This window comes from Vipera ursinii, assembly GCF_947247035.1.
Source record: "Vipera ursinii genome assembly, chromosome: 1".
Classification (NCBI taxonomy): Eukaryota; Metazoa; Chordata; class Lepidosauria; order Squamata; family Viperidae; genus Vipera; species Vipera ursinii.
Genome location: NC_139512.1, coordinates 31,188,244 through 31,204,708, shown reverse-complemented (window position 1 = coordinate 31,204,708; position 16,465 = coordinate 31,188,244). Strand labels below are relative to the sequence as shown.

At 38.9% G+C, this 16,465-nt stretch overlaps 1 protein-coding gene across 1 annotated transcript in view; it reads left to right on the top strand.

Moving 5' to 3' along the window:
- Positions 1-9,138: 9,138 nt before the first annotated feature.
- AHNAK2 (AHNAK nucleoprotein 2) overlaps positions 9,139-16,465 on the top strand; it is a 64,992-nt gene continuing 57,665 nt past the window's right edge. Inside the window, exon 1 of the mRNA XM_083353168.1 lies at positions 9,139-9,374. The gene's annotated coding sequence lies outside the window, so the exon portion shown is untranslated. The remainder of the gene's footprint in view (positions 9,375-16,465) is intronic.

Genomic DNA, 16,465 nt, shown 5'->3' with positions numbered 1-16,465 from the left:
AGACTTTATTTGACCTTTAAAACACTGTCAATTTGATTCTTCTTTGAAAGCCATCTTCTGTTCAAATGTTCATTCGATTTTTTTCATTTTCTTTTTTTCTTCCTTTCTTCTATTCAAGTGCTTATTTTTCTATTCAAATATTAATTCAAACATTAATTTGAATGCCTTCTGATTCACATAAATATTCTAGGATCTGAGTCTGGAAGATTTATTCTTCCAAGCTTTCAGGCTCATGCTGGAACCAATCAACTTCTCCGATGAGCTCCAGCATGACCCCAAAAGCTTGGAAGAATAAACTTGTGAGTCCTGGTGACCAACTCATATTGGATCCTTATTTACCTTCATTCGTGATAAATACTCTAGTTACAGTGTAAGAATGGAATATGGCTATTTATAGGACAACCCTAACCCTAACCCTAACCCTAATGCCGCTTGGGGTGTGTGTGAAAGCCCTAACAAGCAGGCATATACATAGAATGAAGGCTACTGCTAAGCTTGTAAGCCGCCCTGAGTCTTCGGAGAAGGGCGGGATATAAATGTAATAAAAATAAAAATAAAAAAAACTCAGTAAACATATCTTAGAGTAAAATAGAGGTTATCATAGTTATGAAAAATACAGCTCCAAGTGCCCCCCATAGAATTTAATTTTAAATAAGGTGAATTGCCTCACAGATTCTGAACAGATTGTTGAAAGATTTTGTTCTATCACAATTGCCCTATTTGAACAATTTCAGTATAAATAGGGGAAGTGTCATTTTATGATTATGACAGTAAGAACTATGAGTTTCTTTTCCTAGCAGCCTATTCCTACCAGTAGAAGGGTAAGAACATTACCTGTTCTGCTGAGTAGGGGATTCATTAAAGTATGTAGATAGGATGGGCATAAAGAGAAAATTTACATTATATAGTTGTTTTCTATATTCTGGAAGCACAAGAAAACTACAATGTATACTATTTACAAAAATTAACTATTACATCTCAGCTTTTATTTAGTCATACCAAAACGGCTAAAAACTTTGTAGTAGCTAAAACATATTACAGTATTTCAGTGTCCTATTCCTTTGTTTCTCTGCATCAACCTGCAGAGTTATGTAAGATATCTAAAAATACTCATTTGTCTAGACACAAACCGACCTTTTTTTTTTATAAGGAGAGCTAATCATGAATCAAAATTTTAATTATCAGCCTGAATACAAAGTAGATTCAGCTCCAGCTACGGGCTTGTGTTGTATACCATTTTGACTATTATATACCAACGTATGCATTTCTTTTCTTTTTATAATGAAATTAATAAACATGAGAGAGCTGTCATGGGACAATGTCTCATTTTAAACGTGGGTGTGGTTTAGTTTAGTTTCAGTTTTAGGGACAGGATGATGAAGCAGAGGGTGAATACAGAATGTAATGACATGGATAATTTCCAAATTCAGTTTACGTAACAAAGATAGTATCAGCCAAACAAGACACAAACTGGGCCAGCTGCTAGAAAACAAGCATGGAAACAATTATCACTGGGTTGCCCATTCAGTTGGCGCTCAAGACTTGCAATCTGAGGAAAACTATATTCTGTATCCCTACAGATACATACTGTATTCTAGATACTCTTAAATAGACTTCAATTTCTCCCAATCCCAGCTACCTCAGCAAAGGACTTTGGGAGTTGTAGTACAAATTAACTTAAAGACATATGATTGATCATCCCTATTTGAGATTGTAGAAAAATACATCAATTCTATATTTTCCACGTAGCTAAGCTACTTTTCCAGAAAAATCTGAAATGGCAGGAAGACAATGATCTTTTTCCATTATTTTACTCCAGTGTCTGGTTAAATACTTTCTCTAAACATAGAGGTTCTATGAAATATCCTGATAGGAAACAGATACTATTTCATCTGTAATTTAATATGCCTTAAAAATATAGTTATGGCTTTAACCATCTGCTTTAGACACATTGTTTACACCAGAAGGGACCTTTGTTGCACATCAGAGCATTAGCACTAGATCTTTCCATGCTATGTAGCATATCTATAGGAGATGACCAGGCTGAGCCCGAGGGAGAAGTCAAACGCATCATCAGTCACAAGTCCCTTCGTGCCCACAGGAGATCTACATCCAGCCCACTGTGAATTCCTTATCTACTGCCAAATTGCTTTAACTGTTAGCGGTTCAGATTCTTGTAGACAGTTTAAGCTTGCAATAAATCTTTTTATTCATTTGAACTGCCTGGATCTTCTGATTTCCCTGGCTCTTGACAATATCAGGTAGCAAGGGATCTCCAGTGTTTTTGATCTTGGGTAAGTACTTCAGCATCTTTCCATGTGATGTTTAGAGTTGTCTTCCATGAACATTCTTCATGTCTTTCGAGGGCGTCCTCTTGGTCATCTAGCACATCATATGCAGGCAAAACTCCATAGGTTATATACATTCCTTGATGATTGCAAGAATATTACACTCCACTAGGTTTCCCTTCTCATAACAATAGTGCACTTAGCAAAATCCAGAAAGATAAACTGGATTGTACCGCAGTTAATAATCTATGATATGAAATAATATTTTCAGGTTAAGGCATTAGGCTAGAAACTTCAAGACCATGAGCTCTAATTGCACTTTAGCCATGAAGACAACTTGGTGACTTTATGCCAGTCACTCTCTCCCAGCCCTAAGAAGCAGGCAATGGCAAACTACTTCCAAAAATGTGGCAGAGAGAGAGAGAGAGAGAGAGAGAGAGACAGACAGACAGACAGACAGACAGACAGACAGACAGACAGACAGAGAGAGACTGAGACAGAAAGAGACAGACTTTGGTTTAGTTCTTTGTTCAGTTTAGTTTACCAGTGATGAATTGATCACTTTGGTCAATTTAGTCATTTTTTTCTGATCTAAGAACCACCAGGGGCAAACTTTTTTTTTTGGTCCAAGAACTAGCAAGGGAGCTGAACAACACTGAATGGGATTTAAAGTCATTTATACTGCAGGGTAATTAATATTAATTATAATTAATATATTATCTTTTAGATAGGTATTTAACAGCTTTTCCCTTTTACTGTATTAAATTACAATTTGATACACTCAAGGTTTTGGAAGCTTATGGTACCCTGGAAACACAGAAACTCAAATTATGCAATCCTGATCAAGCCCAAAGTCTGTGCCATTTCCTGTATTTTGTACAGTGGATAATTCACTGCCACTGGTAGATAAATGTTAAAACGATTGTATCAGTAATTCCCTGAATTACTTTCGCTCCATCACACTGACTTTGTCTCCACTGCTGGAGAATATATGATGCAGCTTTGCACTTGAATGCACAACAGTCAATGGCAATTCTACAAACACCAAATCTAGCTTTCCAAAATGCATGGATGAATTTTTAGGTGGCCACTCTGAATGACAAACTCACAGACATGGAAGGCAGCAGGCAACTCATTAATTGATTTCAGTAAGTAAATAAGCTTTGTGCAATGAAAATGTTGTTGGGCTCTACCATTTCAGAGTGTGAGCTAATTATTGCTGGCCCTAGTTCTTCACATTTAAGAGAACTCTTTCAGCATATGTAAAACTAATAATGAAGTAATATAGTTATCATAACTGATATTAGTTATGTATTGAGGCTGGTTCTAATGAAGCCAAACAGTGAACAATTCAGGACAGGTCCCAAATCCTAAATAGTATGTTAAAATTACAACTGCACACAAATGTTCTTTCCAGATTCTCTACTTAAATTGGGGGCAGAAAAACTGAATGGGTAATTCCACTAAACTACTCAAGGATTCTCCACAGTGGTAACAATGGCACAATTGCTGAAAGAGTACAATATGGGAGATTTTTTTCTAGTATCTTACCTTAGGATTCACCAGGGAAGTGGCAGATGACTGAAAACATGACTTTACAATGAACACATACAGACATCCTAGGCTACCGCATAATGAAAAGCAAGAACACCATTCTTCATTAAGAATTTCTCCAAAATCTACTTATCCTTTGAAAAAAAATATTTCTAAAGCAAACATTCTTTCCTTAAACTCAGTGATAAGTGATCAGAAATCTTTTGAGCTTAGCAGGTATTGGCCAAACAAAGCAGATTTTATTATCTATGATTAATTCGACTTACATCCCATTTTTCCTTTCAGATTTCAAGATGGTGTACATTAATACAGGTAGTCCTTAAATTATGGACAACTTAGCAACTATTGTAAGTTACAACACCTCCCCCCCCCAAAGCTACTTCTGACCTGGTTCCAATGGCTGCATACATCCCCACAGTTACATGACCACACCTCAAGCACTTGACAGCTGGCTCACCTTTGACCACTGCAATGTTCCACAGTCACATGACTGCAATTTATGATGTCTTTGCAGTTTTGCCAGCAAAAAAATACCCATAGGAATACATTGATAATGATCACAGTGTTTGCTGCCATGTTCACTTAACAACCATGGTGCTTGCTTAATGAATGCTGAAAAAAGTCATAAAATTGGGTTCAATCCTGTGGGTGCCTTGATTTACAACCATCAGGACTTACGATGGAAATTCCAGGACCCATTACAGTTTTAGGTCGAAGATAACTTCTATCCTTTCTTCACAGTTTTCTCCACAACAATTGACTGTGAGGTAGTTTGGAGATAGACATGGGGGTTTCCATGGGAATATCAACTCTTATTTCAAATGCTATTTCATATTAGCATTTTTTTAAAAAAGGCTGAAATAAAATTTCTATTTTTGTAAGCAGGACAATCACAGGTTTCCCCAGCTCTTGCTGAGGCCCACCCTAGAGCAAGGCTCCTTTTGCCAATCTCTGACAGTACAGTATAGTTGCCTAAATATCTCCATGCAAAAATCATTTTATACAAAAATGAGTAAAGGGAACTTAAACTCATTTTCCTCTTGTCCTTGGACTGAACTCATGGAAGAAGAATAAATGAAGTAGCAAGAAAAAGATGGACTTTGCCCAAGAAGCACTACAAAGGTCCTCTTGTCATGAGGCTCTTAAATCCTGTAGCCAACATGATTGTGTTAAAAATATTAGGAATATTAGAAGCTAGAGAGCCCAAGGGAGAACCCAGGTCTTTTGCATGCACAATTTATGCTTTGCAATACTTTAGAACAACTTATATGCTCAGTATAAATGTCAATTTGGGTTTCAAAATTAGAGATTCAGTATGGCAAATTAGTAATTTAAACAGGGAAGCATTTTTACTGATATCAAAGAAATGCATTTCAGAAAAGAATAAGCATCATTTACTATTGGCCCTTACAATCTATCACTCTATTGCAATGTTTCTCAGATTTGGCAATTTGCTAGCTGGGAGTTCTGGGAGTTCACATGCTTCAGGTTGCCAAATTTGAGAAATACTGTGGTAAGAATTGGCAAGTAATAGCTAGTGCTATGTTTCCACTTTGCATGGGCTAGTATTTTCTGTTTCATACTGCATTTAGGGTGGGATAAAGGTTTCAGCACTGTAGTTCTTTCAAGATGATGTTCCTGAACCTGATTTGCTTCTGGCATTTTATCAAAGATATTAATCTGCCATTATCCCTTCCCTTTCCTAGAGGGGAAATCACTAGAGGAAAGTTTGAAATAAACTTGAACAAACCAGTTCCTGCAAATGCTCAGCAACATTTCTCACTTGGATGTATCACCAACCCAATCTGACCTGAAGTCACAACAATATTTAAAACAAATGCAATAGTCCGATTCTTGGTTCATGTCAATTGAACATCATGGGACAGATCTCAAATCCTTAAACTGTTGAGTTTAAAAGAATGCAAAAGGTCAAGGACTAAGCCAATAAACTGCTTTAAATTTATTAAAACTGTCAATCACTGGTTATTACTCCTGATGGCTATATACACTGATTCCAAGCTCTGAATAATTTTTTGAACTGGCAATTGGCAGGGAACAAGAGAGGAGGGCCCCACTGCCCTCATGTCTGGCTTGTTGATATTCATCATTAATGGGGCTAACTTGAAAGAGGAGATTCATAAAAAAAATGTCTGCAGATGAAGCATCCCTCCTTGAAGCATGAAAGCAACTGTGTCTTTTGGGAAGCTCCTGCTTGCCCAGGTTATCTATGTGTAACTTTGCACATACCAGCAGGGTTTGTACTGATATCACAGTGAATTCAGGTAGTGTGGCTCTAAGTGTACAATCTGCACTATACATGGATGTATGTATATTGAAAGGGAGGTGAGGAGGCAATTGATATCACGTGCATCATTTGCACAAAGACTTCATCACATTGTTGAAGTGATTTACAGATGGCTATGGCACCACCTTGGCACTCCTTTTATGTTTATGAGAGTTAGCAGGGCCATCCATGCATACTTTAAAGATAAAAGACAGTCTGGTATACAAACTAATTTGTAAATTTGCTTGATCTTGTTTTTAAAGCCACCCAGGTTACCAATTATGGCTACCTCCGATGGAGTTGATTTCCATTGTTGTCCATGTGTTGCATGAAGAGTAGTTTCTACCTACCTGGAAAATGGGTGGATTTATCAGTAGTCATGATGTCTAAATTGAACATCCAAATTCCAAGGCAATGCCTCTCTGAATTGTATAGCTGGCAAACAAAAGGATTATGGTTTCCAAACCTTAATTCTGAGGGATCTGATGGCTTCTACAGTAAATGTGCAAAGTCAGATGCAAGGATTTTTGGTATATTTTGCTAAAGGTGTCTCTTTTTCAGAGACCTTTATCCTTAAAAGTTGAATCAGCCTATGTCACCATATGAAGTGGTGGGAAATGCCCAGTACTAGATGTTGATGATATAAATTGTTAAAGAAAGCACTTTAGCTGGAATTTTTGGTGAGTACTTTACTCTTCCTAATAACCCGTTAATCCAAAGTTAAATAAAAGAACTATATTACCTATAAAGAAGCAATTGCAGAAATAATCTCACAAAAAAGCAAAAATGAAGAAACCATGTAACTGACCTCTTAAATAACACTGACAATTTAACTGACCAAAAGGGGGAAATGCACTAAGTAGGTGAAAAGAATTGTGTCACCAAATTTAGGGTATATTGCAATTGTCAGATGCCCAGACCAGCTGGTTCCACTTCTGGTTGGTATGATGGAAGCTGTGGTGCAACTGGAAGCTTTTAAGTTTTTAAGAAGAGATTGGACAACCTTTTGTCTGAAATGGTATACAGTTCCCTGCCTGAGAAAGGGGGTTAGACTAGAAGACCTACAAGGTCCCTTCCAACTCTGTTATTTCAAATAACTATCATCTTATGTGCCCTCAGACTGAAGGGCTTCCAACATATGTTTTCACATTTTACTGATTAATTTCAGGTTTTAATCAGATTAGTTCCTATGTCAAAGGAATTGTTGTGAAGACAGTTTTGTGTGTTGCCTCTCAAGCAAAGTAATTTCTCATTCACTCCTAATCCTCCTTCTTGGCTTGCTGAGCTTCTGCTCTACTCCTGAAGTCAAGACACTCTAATGCCTTGACATGATTCCTCAGCTTTTTTCTCACTGGCATAAGGGACTGTTTACTATGTAGTTACATTGGACCTATTGCTTAGTTCAGGGGTGTCAAACTCAATTTCATTGAGGGCCGCATCAGCATTGCGGTTGCCCTCAGGGGGCCAGGTGGGTGTGGCCTGGGTGGGCATGGCCTACTGGGTGGGCGTGGCTAAAGTGCATATAGACTACTGGGTGGGCATGGCCAGCTCTACATCGTTCGCATGAAGGGTGCCTATGGGGGCCTGGGCAGGAGTGGGACAGATCTGAGGGTCTCTGGCAGAAGGAGGGTCTCTGGGCCAGGGCCAAGGCAGTGGGGGCCGTTCCCTCACTGTTTCCAGCATGGCTTCACGGGCCACATGAAACCACTTCACGGGCCGGATCTGGCCCCCGGGCCTTGTGTTTGACATGTCTGGCTTAGTTGGTTTTCTACTAAGAGAACAAGGAACATGATGGGTACCAGTTCACAACTTTTTAGCCAAACTGGAGGAAATGCTGCCCAATTCAAGAGAGCACTATCCACCCCTGAGATTCTGCTGGTCCTGAGCCTGTTAGGTTTTGACGTCTTGGTTTTCTGTCAGGGAATAGGGCCAGGATGGACAGTGATGAGCTGTGAGATAGTTTATTAGGAGTCTCGTTGCATTATAATATTGTTTATCTTGTTATATTATTTATGCACTGTTAGCATCCAGAGTCACTGAACTGAGATGGGCAGCCGTATAAATTCAAAAATAAATGGGAAGACCAAGATATTTGCCAGGACCTGGGATATACCGGTAGTAAAAAAAATGCTGTTTACAATTATTAAAATTACAATTGCTTAAAGGTCACAGGTAGAAACTGGTCACAAGAAAACAAGTTTGGTTAAACTGACTGGATGGGGAATTCTAAGAGTTGAAGTCCACTCATCTCAAAGTTGCTAAGGTGGAAAGCACTGGGTTCAAACATGCAAGATGTTATTGACCGCGCGAGGAATTTAACTTAGGGGCAACAAACTTATTCAATGACTGGCATTCCTGGGGACTTAACCATGGCTACATTGAGATGGAGCTGTGAAACCAAAACATTTTTGCCTTTCTGTTCAAGAAATGCATGCAGCTAATTCATAAGACATCTGTCACTTAAGCAGCGGCTTAAGGACTCATCACTGCTAAGCACGTTTGCATTTTTAGGATAGGTGTGATTGGGACATCTGCACTGTGCTAGTGAAATGGGACTAGTCCGCAGCAGGTAAAAGCAGGCCAGAGAGGGAGCGAGCCTGTATTCCTGCATTCCAGAATGGCTGCTGCTAAAGTGACTTTTTAAAACGGAAGAAACCTCTTTATCTTTGAAAGTCTCAGATTTTTGGTAAAAGTGTAAAGCAACTCTGCGCTTCTTGTAATAACTGTTTGTGTGGATCTGCTTTATGCGAATGGGTGTGTGTGTGTGTGTGTGTGTGTGTGAGAGAGAGAGAGAGAGAGAGAGAGAGAGAGAGAGAGAGAGAGAGAGAGAGAGAGAGAGAGAAGTGTGTTCATGACTCATCGGCCCCAGGCAAGACTTGAAATGAATCCCGGGAAAAGAGACATTTGTTTTGCCCTCGCCGTCGCAGCCACGGGGATCCCTGCTTCTCTCCCTCCCGCTCTCTCCACCCCTGCCTCGACATTGGTGCTTGCAAATGTAGGCAAGAGTCCGTCTTGACAGTCATCGCCCCAGCCTCCTTCCTCTATGGCGGAGGGTGACTCACCCTCGGCACAAGACCCGTAAGTGGCTCCAACTTGAAGGAAGCAGTCCAGCTGTGGTCTTCCTGCAGCAAAGATTGGGTTTCCGCGGGCTGCAAGAACCGCCACCGAGTGCGGCGAGGACTGCGCGGTTTGGACGGGAGAAGAAATTCCCCCCCACTCATCAGCACTCATCAGGCGGTAGCAACCAGGTTCGTTTGGTTCAACTCCTGTGCGACAGTTTTTGCTAAAGTGCTTGGAAAAGGGAGGGGCTGCTCTGGGATTAGCATGCCTTGAGGTCTTGCAACTTCAGAACAACTTTTCAATTTTGTATATAAACTGGGGTCATTTGTGGAGGGGGATATGTCTCAGTCTCTCTCCCTCCTTCCCTCCCTGCCACCCCCAACCCTTATGTTGTTGGGGAACGATTTTCACCAGATTGCAAACCAAGATGAACATTTAAAATATGTATTTCTTGATGCATGGGATTTATAGCAAAAGCAGTGTGCCCGCGTACAAAACGCATGCTAAAGAACGCAGCGTGTCCGATTGTAAAGCGCTCCAGAGATGCCAACTGAGAACCAGAGGCACACCCACCCTTAAGTTTTACAGTGCTGGAGGAGGGAAAAAGCTAGAAAGATCATAGAGGGATAACGTGCACCTACCCCTTAGTAGTTTAGAAATTAGACTTGTTGGATTAAAAACATTTTTAAAAGATGCACGCTATTGAAATTGTTCTGGGGTGGAGGTTTTTTTAAACTGAGGTTTGGAAGGAGTTGCAGTCCAAAACGGTGCAGTAAGTTAGCTCCTGTCAAATACGTTTCTCTTGAATTTAGGAATTAAGAATTTCCCAAGTCTCTTGTATGTAGACCTATTATTGAACCTGACCCAGTTGGTTCTGGGCACCATCCTTCCAAAATTTCTTTGTGGTAATTTTCTGAGACAGTTCAGTGTGCAGAAGAGTGAAACAATACTTAGTCTGGAATTTGGGCTCTGCTATGAAGCTCATTTATCACATTTGGTCTTTTCTAGATCAGCCCCTATTACTGAATGCAAAAGTCAGTGCTAGTCATTTTGAATACTGTGGTGTGAATGACCCCTATTACTATGTGGAAGCATACTGTGCACAGAACACATTTCAAAAAATGAAGGACGAACTTGATTCTTAATTGCAATATCCTGTAGTCCTAAATCCCACCTATAGCAGAGTCCACATCCCTGCACCCATTTCTTCCACAGAAATGAGCAGCTCTTATCAAGCTCTAGAAAAGTGCCACTGTACCTTTTGCAACAGCTTGCTGAAGACAGAGAACTTCTGAGACAGAGTGGCTGTGGCAGGTGTGGCTGCAACATAGTCACTTTGCTTTGCGAAGTTTTCTCCTTCAAAAAACATTAAGATGTAGGTGGCTGGGGAATTCTAGGAGTTGAAGTCCACACATCTTGACATTGCCAAGATTGAGAAATACTACTTCATCCAAACCCACAGGAGAAAAAAAAAATATTACCCTCAGTCAGATCAATCCTCCCTCTAACTCAGGTGTGTCCTAGCTACAGTTTTCCCTAAGATGATTCCATGACATGTGTTCCCTATTCACCATGGCCATGGTTGATTTATGCTCATCTGCAGTAGTTTTCCAGGCACTTAAGGTGTTGTCTGCTTGTACTTGGAATCCTGGATCTCCTGGACAAGCAAAAGCTGGTTCTGTATGCAGACAGCCTACATACACATCTCCCCAAAGAGAGTACTGTACCTCCATTAACCAAGTGACTTACATATCCTCTGGCTCATCCACACAGTAATCAGAACACTGTCTTATTTTCTGGAGTTATAAGCAATGACTCCCCAAATATTTCTAATGCAAGAACTGTCAGATTTACATTCTTTATACCTGTCAATCTTAATTAATCATTGCCATCTTCTATTTTGATCTTCTCTGCAGACAGTCACTCCCAGTTTTAAAAACAACTGTGTGCAATACTCAAACATGTGATACCAATTTATGCAATAAATTTTAGCTTACTGGAAATGATCCAGAACTAGGCATTTGCAAAGCCTGCTTTATTCAGATATTAGCTCAGAAATCCCATTCAACTGAATGGCATTGACTTTCTTGTAAATAGAATTATAACAGAGAAATTCCAAAATGCCTACTCAAAAACAGGTCTGCTACAGGGCTTACTCACAGATAATTGTTTGAAGGAGTATAGCCTTATACAGTAGGCTCATTCATTTCACTGGACAAACTGAGATGTTATGCAACTGCATCAGTGTTTATTCAGAAGCAAGTCCTATGACTTTAATGGGGCTTATAACTAAGTATTTGCACAAGATTGCACAAATAAATACAACAAATCTCATGGCTGGTTATGATTACAATTGCAGATCTGGTAGAAGAAACATTGATGGCATTTTTCAATAAAAATATTTGCACTCTGTTCATTGGGTACTGATGTTCTGATTTACTGATGTTCAAACTATATAAATTCTGGATCAGAGAATGAAGAATGTGTGATCTTCCTGATTTACTACCGGTATACATTCTGTCACCCCTGATTGTTGGCCATGCTGGCTGGAGCTGCTGGACTTGGAGACCACAAACACAGGGAAGACAAAAATGTTCCATCTCCTTCCTAGCTCCTGTTAAGAGACGATAATTGGAACTTGCATACTGTGCAATTAAATGAATGGATGTGATTAGAAATATTATTAGAGCAGATTGCTATAAAAGATCTACAGGATTAGTTTTAACACTAAATGTGACTGTTTAAGTATCACTATGTAAAATATGTCTATAGGGCTGCTCTTCTAACAGGAGTAAGTCCTGTTAAATCAGTGATATTGATATCCATGTTAACATGCAGTGTAAAGGGTTGCAGCAACTGTTTTACACATGCTAATTTGGGAGTTTCATTGCAAGCCGTGCAAGTTTCTTCTGAGTAAATGGACATAAAACAGGTAGTATCTTCACCTGTTTATACCCCTACAGTGTTGCTAAATGTAGTTGAGCATGCATCAAACCAGATGACAAGTTCTCCTGATCAGCTGACTTTATTAAAAGTCTGAAGATACATGCAAGAACGGAAAGCAAGAAAGGAAACATGAGGAAATAACCTAAATTTTCACTTGTTGCATTCTGGTTGAATGCCTATGTATACATTAAAAAAGCTTGAGTACTATACAATAAATATCTTTAGGATAATACAGCAGATACAAACTACCCAACATGAGTGGAGATATTGTCAGTCATATTTTACCCTAACATTTTCAGTTAGCCCATGTGTTTTGAGTTCACTATGTCTTACAACTTCAGAAAACTTGATTATTTGAGTAAACTATGCTTAAGTCAACCATATATAAGCATATATTGTAAGAACAGAGCTTGTTACTATCTGATTATTAGAATATTATTCATACCTCTTCCGTCTTTTCTACCTTCTGAAGGATAAAGAGCCGGACACCCTGTGGCTTTCTTTAGCTAGTTTTTTACAAAAATTTAATAATAACATGTCAGTTTGCATTCAGTAAAGTATTTTATAGTAATAATTGGACTGTTTGATTGTGTAATTATTGCATTTCTATTTCCTGTCTCATATAACTTGTAACTATTTTGAGGAAGTCAGCCAGAAGTGTCAATATATTTTCTGTTATAATACATATTAATGTGGATGGATACATCTGGTGAGGGCTTGAGTTGACAGAGAACATTATGTTACAACTATAACCTGTGATTGTGAACATCAGCTCCTTCTCTGCTTTGCCATATTGCAAGCAAAATATCAGTGGAAAACCAGCCAACCAGAATTTAGCATCTATAAAGAGTAATTATCCCACTTTAATTATATGCAGAAGATATAAGTTCAGAGGCTGTGCAGAGACCCAGATTTAGAGTGATTCAGAGTGCACACTCCTGTCAGGAATATCATAAAAAAAATCCTATGATTTTTTTTTCTTGGATTCACCTTCTGCAGCTGAAGAAATTTGCCCTTCTATGCTGTACCGCTGCACAATCTTAATTTATGTTTCTGTTAATTTATGGTATCAAGTACATGATTGTTTTTATCAGGGTGAGTTTTTTCATAGGCTACTAGAATGCCTTCAGTTTTCTAAGTCACATCTTCTGGAAGAATTCAAGATCCTGGTACAAGATCCATAAACCAACCTCTTCCTTTCATTCCCCAGTTTTTTCTCTCTTTGAACTTTTTAAGCCAGTGAAATAGATAGCAGCCAGCCAAGTGAGGTAATCATGCAGCAGTTAGACGTCAAAGAACCTGATAAAGGAAATAATAAGAAATAGCAATAGTGGTTTAATCAAGCAAAGTTGTGACAGGGGTATATAGAGGATGCTCCTTTTAAAACAAATAACAAATGGGTGTGTTAAATTAGATTCTTGGCCAAGCTAACTTAGAACACAAGAGGCCCTTCAGAACTTGTGAGTTCAGCTTCTCTTAACAGCAGGACTTTTCACATTTGTGGTTCATTCCATACAATAGGATTACAGTATTATTATCTCTAGGCAGTAAAGCTCCAGATCATTACATGGCAACAAAGAACACTCTCTTTGCTGGCCTCTAGTGGTCAACTGGGCTTTTGCAGCAGAGATTTTTTTTGGACTTTTGAAGCACCCACCTTAGGAAGGCCTGGCAGGTGCCATTCTATCAAGAGCTTTGACAAACTTTAAAACTTTAAAAAAGCTTAGGTGAGTATAACTAGTTACGGACAAATCCCATTTTTAAATTTGTTTCATTTTGATGATGTTGAAACAATTAAAGGGAAGAAATTGTTACCAATGGAGATTTAGGATTTACAGATCCACCAACAATTTAAAAGGCTTTGTGCCTAAAGTGGGACTAGAATCCAGAATTTCCTGGTTTCTACCCTGAGGCCTTACCACAAACTGGCTTTTTTAACAGTGACTCTATTGCTACTTCAAATGCTGTCCTTTGCAGCAATTCAGCACAGAGTCAAGTTTACAAATCAACTCCCCCATTAATAACTCCTTGATTTTATTAAAAATTGCTGCTGAAGGTATCACACAAGCTTTATTGTTTGTTTATTTGTTTAATATCTATATGCCACCTACTCATATGACTCCAGGCCGCTCACAATATACTTCCAATAAAACAACCTTAAGAATCTATCCAGAGTTACAACTACATTGGTTGCCAGCTTCAGTTAAGCCTTCCTCCCCAAATGCTTTAGGAAAAAAGACTGATTCTACAATCCTTTTAGTTTCCTAAATGATTCAAGGGGCTGAGCTAACCTCCTAGGTTGAGGTATTCTGTTTCAATTACTACATGAGGCTGCCCCTGAAAGCCACTCAGAAACTTCAACTGGTCCAGAATGCAGTAATGGAGGGCCCTAGGTTTGCTCGTGTAAACACTTTTGTGTATGAGCTGTTCTGACTTCCAGTTTCATTCTGGATGCAGTTCAAAGTGCTGGTCATCACCTTTAAATCCCTAGATGGCATACGGCCAGATTATCTGCAAATCCTTTTCCTGAGAACATCTATCCATCCTACCAGGTCATATAAGATGGGCAAGCTCCTAGTCCCTTTCCCTGAATATTGCCATCTAATGGGAGTTGGGAAGCATGCCTGTTCTGTGGCAGCCCCTGCCCTATGGAACACTCTTCCCAAAGTTTCGCAAAGCTCTACCTTCCCAGCCTCCCTTAAAGCTTTGGAGATCTGGCTTTTCTCCCAAATACTAGGATAAGATTAGGTGACTACACATCAGAAGTATGACTTGGTGCCAGGTTTTTGTTTTCAATGTGTTGGTTTTACAATTTTAATATGGCTTTTAATGTTGCTTTAACTTTTGATTGGGAGTTGCCCAGAGTTGGTTATAAGATTGGTGGCTCTGTAAATATTTTAAACAATTAAATATCCCCAAATGACAGTGCCTTTCTCCAGGTGGTTTAGCCCCCATGTCTCTTGAGCTGGACATTCATCAAATTCTCTCCCTGCTGTGTCTGTCAGACAGGCCCCTGAAGAAGATTTGTCCTGAGAATAACAATCCACCTTCACACTTCTTGCAAGCTGTATTTATTTTGGTATTTAATTTTGGGGTGAGGTAGTTGAGTAACTGATAAAGCTGGCTTCTTTGATATCCGGGGCAGGGTGGGTTGCTAACTGTTTTTGGTATGGCAGTTTCATAAAGAAAATTCAGTTCTCTGGCTGGAGGGTTTAATTTAATGTTCTCTCAGTAAAGTGTGGCAGATTATCTCAGTCACTCCTTAAAAGTAGTTCAGTAAAGATGGCAACATTCCAGTGTGCACTGCAACGACTTTTCTTGTTTAATGCATTAGATTGGAAAGAAGGTTGACAAATGTTTCCTCTGGAACTGTTCTTCTAACTTCTCTGACAGCGGAAAACAGTTTAAAATATATTATTCATCTTGTTAGTTCAGTTCTTATTCCAAACAATGAGATCAACATTTTATTTCTGTACATCCAAATTTGGGATTTGAGGAATCTCAATAGAAAATTAAAATATATTCAGACAGGTGGGCTAGGCTTAGCTTGGAAAGTGGGCCTGTATCATCAGGTAGCCTTTGTTTAGTAATTACCTCATACAGCAAACATCTGCAGTGGTTACCCCAATTACAATAGTAATAAAAAAATTAACTTTGCAACTAATCCTCACATTGGCAACCTTTGCAGGTCTGGAAAATAAAGGAGACCTAATGTATAATCAGAAGCACAGTCACTGTTTCACTTAGCTGCCCTTTCTTTAACAACTAAGTTGTTGGTTTCCATAGTGGCTGCTAAATGGGGACAATATAGATTATTCCTTAGGATGAATAAATAAGGATAAATAAGGACCATGAGTTGTTGAATTGAGAGCTTAACTTCTGAGGCTGTGGAAACTTTATAGATCAAAACTACCACTCTGGTAATAATAATAATAATAATAATAATAATAATAATAATAATAATAATAATAATAATAATAATAATAATAATAATAGAAACTTTGTAAAATACATCAAGAAATTGCAGCTTCCTGCAATAGCTCCAGCAAACCTACAAAAAACTGCGCTATTCAGAACATCTTACATTTTAAGGATATACCTGGTTGATACCTAGGATGCTGGCAGCAACCCATGTCAACCATTAGTGCCAGTCAATTCGAGTGTTCAGTTGACTGAGTTTCATGTTTTATGAATAAAAGTTTAATAATAATAGTAGTAGTAGTAGTAGTAGTAGTTGGAAGGGACCTTGAAGGTCATCTAGCCCAACCCCCTGCTCAGGCAGGAAACCCTATACCATTTTGAACAAATGTCCAGTCTTTTCTTAAAAACGTCC